This window comes from Nerophis ophidion, linkage group LG11, assembly GCF_033978795.1.
Source record: "Nerophis ophidion isolate RoL-2023_Sa linkage group LG11, RoL_Noph_v1.0, whole genome shotgun sequence".
In the NCBI taxonomy this organism is placed as follows: domain Eukaryota; kingdom Metazoa; phylum Chordata; class Actinopteri; order Syngnathiformes; family Syngnathidae; genus Nerophis; species Nerophis ophidion.
Window position 1 is genome coordinate 22,177,831 of NC_084621.1, and position 5,426 is coordinate 22,183,256.

Consider the following 5,426-nt stretch of genomic DNA (forward strand, 5'->3'; position numbering starts at 1 on the left):
CCTGGGGCCCTAATGCGGCCCGTTAAGCTTTTCAATCTGGCCCATCGGACATTCCCAAATATTTTTTTTTGAGATCTTTAAGATGGAAAGTGTAGCTACCATTATGATGTGCAGTCATGTTTTCTAATGACCGTAAGTCTTCAACTGTGCGAAGAATTTCAATGGTTGGAATCTGCGCTTTTGGATGATATACTAGTTACTATGGTCATCTAATTAGTTACTATGGTCATCTAATTAGTTACTATGGGAATCTACGTCACAGCAGCTCAGACAAGGCACCAAGCAGTGTGGGCGGGGAGCGTTTCCACAGACGCGTTAGGAGATTTTCACAAAGTTCTAAAGCTTAGTGATGTATCAGATGCATTATTTTGTAGCCTGTGTGTTGCGTTTCACTTGATTGTAAAATATGTCAAACGGAAGGGGGTGTGACATTCATATTTTGTCAATATTCAGTGTTTTATCCTTAATAGAAAAATGGAAAATTCCATTACGTTTTTTAAGGCGGTCTGTCATAACGTTTTTAGCATTCAATCAGACATTATTGTGAAGTTTTGTATTAGTGTTCCTAAAAATGGATATACTGGCCCCGAGACACATTTTTTTTCTCTAAATGTGGCATATATATATATATATATATATATATATATATATATATATAAAAAATACATATATAAATATATATATAAATATATATATTTATATATTGTTTTTTTTCTCTAAATGTGGCATACATATATATATATATATATATATATATATATATGCCACATTTAGAGAAAAAAAACAATATATAAATATATATATATGTGTATATATATATATGCCACATTTAGAGAAAAAAAAAAAAATGTATATATATATGTTTTTATGTATATATATATACGTATGTATATATGTACAGTATATGTGTATATATGTATGTATGTATGTATATGTGTATATATATGTATGTATTTATATATATGTATATATATGTGTGTGTGTGTGTTTATATATATATATGTATATGTATGTGTATATATATATATATGTATATATATATATATTTATATATATATATATATATGTATATATATATATATATATACATATATATATATATATATCTCTGTTCTTGAATGGGATTGTGCTGAAAAGGTTAATTTTCCTGAAGGAACTCTCCTGAAGAATAAATAAAGTACTATCTATCTATCTATCTATCTATCTATCTATCTATCTATCTATCTATCTATCTATCTATCTATCTATCTATCTATCTATCTATCTATTTATTTATCTATCTATCTACCCATCCATCCATCTATCTATCTATATGTATACATATATGTATACGTATGTATATGTATATATATATATATATATATATATATATATATATATATATATATATATATATATATATACACACACACACATATATCAATTTTATTTATTTAGCCCTAAATGACAAGTGTCTCAAAGGCTGCACAAGCCACAACGACATCCGTGGGGCTCTTACAGAGCCCACATAAGGGCAAGGAAAAACTCACCCCAGTGGGACGTCGATGACAATGACTATGAGAAACCTTGGAGAGGACCGCATATGTGGGTATCCCTCCCCCGCCCTCTAGGGGAGACCGACTTTAACAAGACCGATTTTAACAAGATGAACATTTAAACACAAACATTTATTTAAATGAAATTGTCAGCATAATCTGATGTTAAAAATATATTCACTTCACTAAATTTAAAAGCAACAATTTAGTTACATATATGATGTGTCCCAAAAAAAAAAAAGCTTTTGTAATAAAGACCCAGATATATGAATCAGCTACGTGGCTGTTACTTGTGCAGGTGCTACACGGTCGCTACTTGACAAATGCTAACATGTTCAGTCATCTGCAAGGACGTGACTCCCGTCATGTGCTGTACTTATTTAATTGTAAACATGTGAGTCTTTTAGTAAAGCATTCCAGCTCGGTCACGAGACTCGGTCACAACTTCGGCAAGTCTCTCCTTTCCGTTGGGTCACCTGACAAGATGGCGACAGTGATCGTGCTTCTGATTAAACATGATGGCAGTTCATTTGAGGACTATGATGTTTTTATTGGACAATTCAAGCATGTGATGTCTCTGAATGATTGATTGTAATCGCTTTGAGTCACTTGTAAAGAACATAATGATGTCATGGCTGTCTTGAGTTTACAATAATTTCTACAACTCTTATTTTTTTATGATAGAGTGATTGGAGCACATACTTACAAAAAAAATCATAAAGTTTGTTTTTTCTATGAAGTTATTATGGGTCTACTGAAAATGTGGGTCAAAAGTATACATACAGCAAGTTTAGGTCACCTTTTGCAGCTATTACAGCTTCAACTCTTCCGGGAGGACTATCCACAAGGTTGGGGAGTGCGTTTATTGGAATTTTCCACCGTTCTTCCAAAAGCGCATTGGTGCGGTAACACACTGATGTTGGCCGAGAAGGTCCGGCTCTCAGTCTCTGTTCTAATTCATCCCGAAGGTGTTCTATCGGGTTCAACGTCAGGACTCCGTGCAGGCCAGTCAAGTGCATCCACACCTGACTCTGTCGTCCATGTGTTTATGAACCTCGCTTTGTGCACTGGTGCAAGGTCATGTTGGAAGAGGAAGGGGCCCGCTCCAAACTGTTCCCACAAGGTTGGGAGCATGGATCCTGGAACATTCAAAAGGTCCTTTCACTGGAACTAAGGGGCCAAGTCCAACTCCTGAAAAAACAACCCAAAACCATAATTCCTCCTCAACCAAATTTCACACTCGGTACAATGCAGTCCAAAATGTACTGTTCTCCTGGCAAGTGAATAGGACACCTGATTCTGATCATTCGGATGGGTGGCCAAATACTTTGGGCAATATAGTGTACATATACATATATATTTGTGTATATACATTTACATATATATGTGTATATATGTATGTGTGTGTATATATTTATATGTATATATGCATGTGTATGTGTGTATACATATGTATGTATATATAAACAGGTGTATATATATATATATATATATATATATATACATCTAAATATATATGTGTATATACAAACCCCGTTTCCATATGAGTTGGGAAATTGTGTTAAATGTAAATATAAAGAGAATACAATGATTTGCAAATAATTTTCAACCCATATTCAGTTGAATATGCTACAAAGACAACATATTTGATGTTCAAACTGATAAAAAATTTTTTTTGCAAATAATCATTAACTTTAGAATTTGATGCCAGCAACACGTGACAAAGAAGTTGGGAAAGGTGGCAATAAATACTGATAAAGTTGAGGAATGCTCATCACACACTCATATGGAACAACCCACAGGTGTGCGGGCTAATTTGGAACAGGTGGGTGCCATGATTGGGTATAAACACAGCTTCCATGAAATGCTAAGTAATTTACAAACAAGGATGGGGCGAGGGTCACCAATTTGTAAGCAAATTGTCGAACAGTTTTGGAACAACATTTCTCAACGAGCTATTGCAAGGAATTTAGGGATTTTACCATCTACGGCCCGTAAAATCATCAAAAGGTTCAGAGAATCTGAAGAAATCACTGCATGTAAGCGATGATATTACGGACTTTTGATCCCTCAGGCGGTACTGCATCAAAAACCGACATCAGTGTGTAAAGGATATCACCACATGGGCTCAGGAACACTTGAGAAAACCACAGTCAGTAACTACAGTTGGTCGCTACATCTGTAAGTGCAAGTTAAAACTCTGCTATGCTAAGCAAAACCCATTTATCAACAATATCCTGAAACGCCGCCGGCTTGGCTAGGCCCGAGCTCACCTAAGATGGACTAATGCAAAGTGGAAAAGTGTTCTGTGGTCTGACGAGTCCACATTTCAAATTATATTTGGAAACAGAGGATGTGGTGTCCTCCAGAACAAAGAGGAAAATAACCATTTGGATTTTTATTGGCGCAAAGTTCAAAAGTGAAGTGAAGTGAATGATATTTGTATAGCGCTTTTTCTCCAGTGACTCAAAGCGCTTTACATAGTGAAGCAAGCATCTGTGATGGTATGGGGGTGTATTAGTGCCCAAGGCATGGGTAACTTACACATCTGTGAAGGCACCATTAATGCTGAAAGGTACATACAGGTTTTTGAAAAACATATGTTGTAATCCAAGCAAAGTTATCATGGACGCCCCTGCTTATTTCAGCAAGACAAGTGTTACAACAACGTGGCTTCGTAAAAAAAGAGTGCGGTTACTTTCCTGGCCCGCCTGCAGTCCAGACCTGTCTCCCATCGAAAATGTGTGGCGCATTATGAAGCGTAAAATACAACAGCGGAGACCCGGACTGTTGAACGACTGAAGCTCTACATAAAACAAAAATGGGAAAGAATTCTACTTTCAAAGCTTCAACAATTAATTTCCTAAGTTCCCAAACGTTTATTGAGTGTTGTTATAAGAAAAGGTGATGAAACACAGTGGTGAACATGCCCTTTCCCAACTACTTTGGCACGTGTTGCAGCCATGAAATTCTAAGTTAATTATTATTTGCCAAAAAAAAAAAGTTTATCAGTTTGAACATCAAGTATCTTGTCTTTGTAGTACATTCAACTGAATATGGGTTGAACAGGATTTGCAAATCATTGTATTCTGTTTATATTTACATCTAACACAATTTCCCAACTCATATGGAAACGGGGATTTTACTTTATCAATATCATGCAGTATGATGTTTCGAAAAGCTGCGCACTAAAAAACGTAATCCTGACTTCCTTATATCCATCCATCCATCCATTTTCTACTGCTTATCCTGTTCAGGTTGGCGGGTGGTACTGGTGCCTATTTCAGCTGCCTTATATATATTGATTAAAAAAATAAATCACATTTAATTTTTGGTTTTGTGGGTTGAAGTGTTTTAAATATTTTGCTTCTGAGTTAATATTTCTGATTTAAATATATTAATATTTATTGAGTTCATTTATTTTAATTTTTTAGTATCATATAGTTTAAGCGGCTCAAAAAATGTTGATAGATTAAAACATTTTTTATTTCAGGCAAATTGATGCACTTTTAATATAGTCTCTTAGACAAAACAACGAGTATTTGTTTTTTGTAAGTTAATGTATATTTATGTATTTTTGTTTTATTTAATGTTAATAAAGATATATTATACAGAGGTGTACTTATAACATTTTCATTGACATATGATGCTATTAATAGGAACAGAAAATTATTGAGAAGCACCGTCTTACACTAAGTCATAATATTAGATTAGATAGTACTTTATTTATTCCGTCAGGAATATAATATTGCATTATGTTAGTACAAAATAATAAAAACCTTTGGTTGTACAGTGACGGAGTACATTACAAAATCTCCCCAGAGGGGCTCATCGTCTTAGCGCTAGACGATCTTGGACCATCCGGAAACGGGCTTCCGTCAGTGACGTCAC

At 34.6% G+C, this 5,426-nt stretch overlaps 1 protein-coding gene across 1 annotated transcript in view; it reads left to right on the plus strand.

The window, feature by feature from the left end:
• dctn3 (dynactin 3 (p22)) overlaps nt 1-599 on the plus strand; it is a 7,297-nt gene extending 6,698 nt beyond the window's left edge. Inside the window, exon 7 of the mRNA XM_061915387.1 lies at nt 1-599. This exon is cut by the window's left edge and continues 409 nt beyond it. The gene's annotated coding sequence lies outside the window, so the exon portion shown is untranslated.
• The last annotated feature ends 4,827 nt before the right edge of the window (nt 600-5,426 follow it).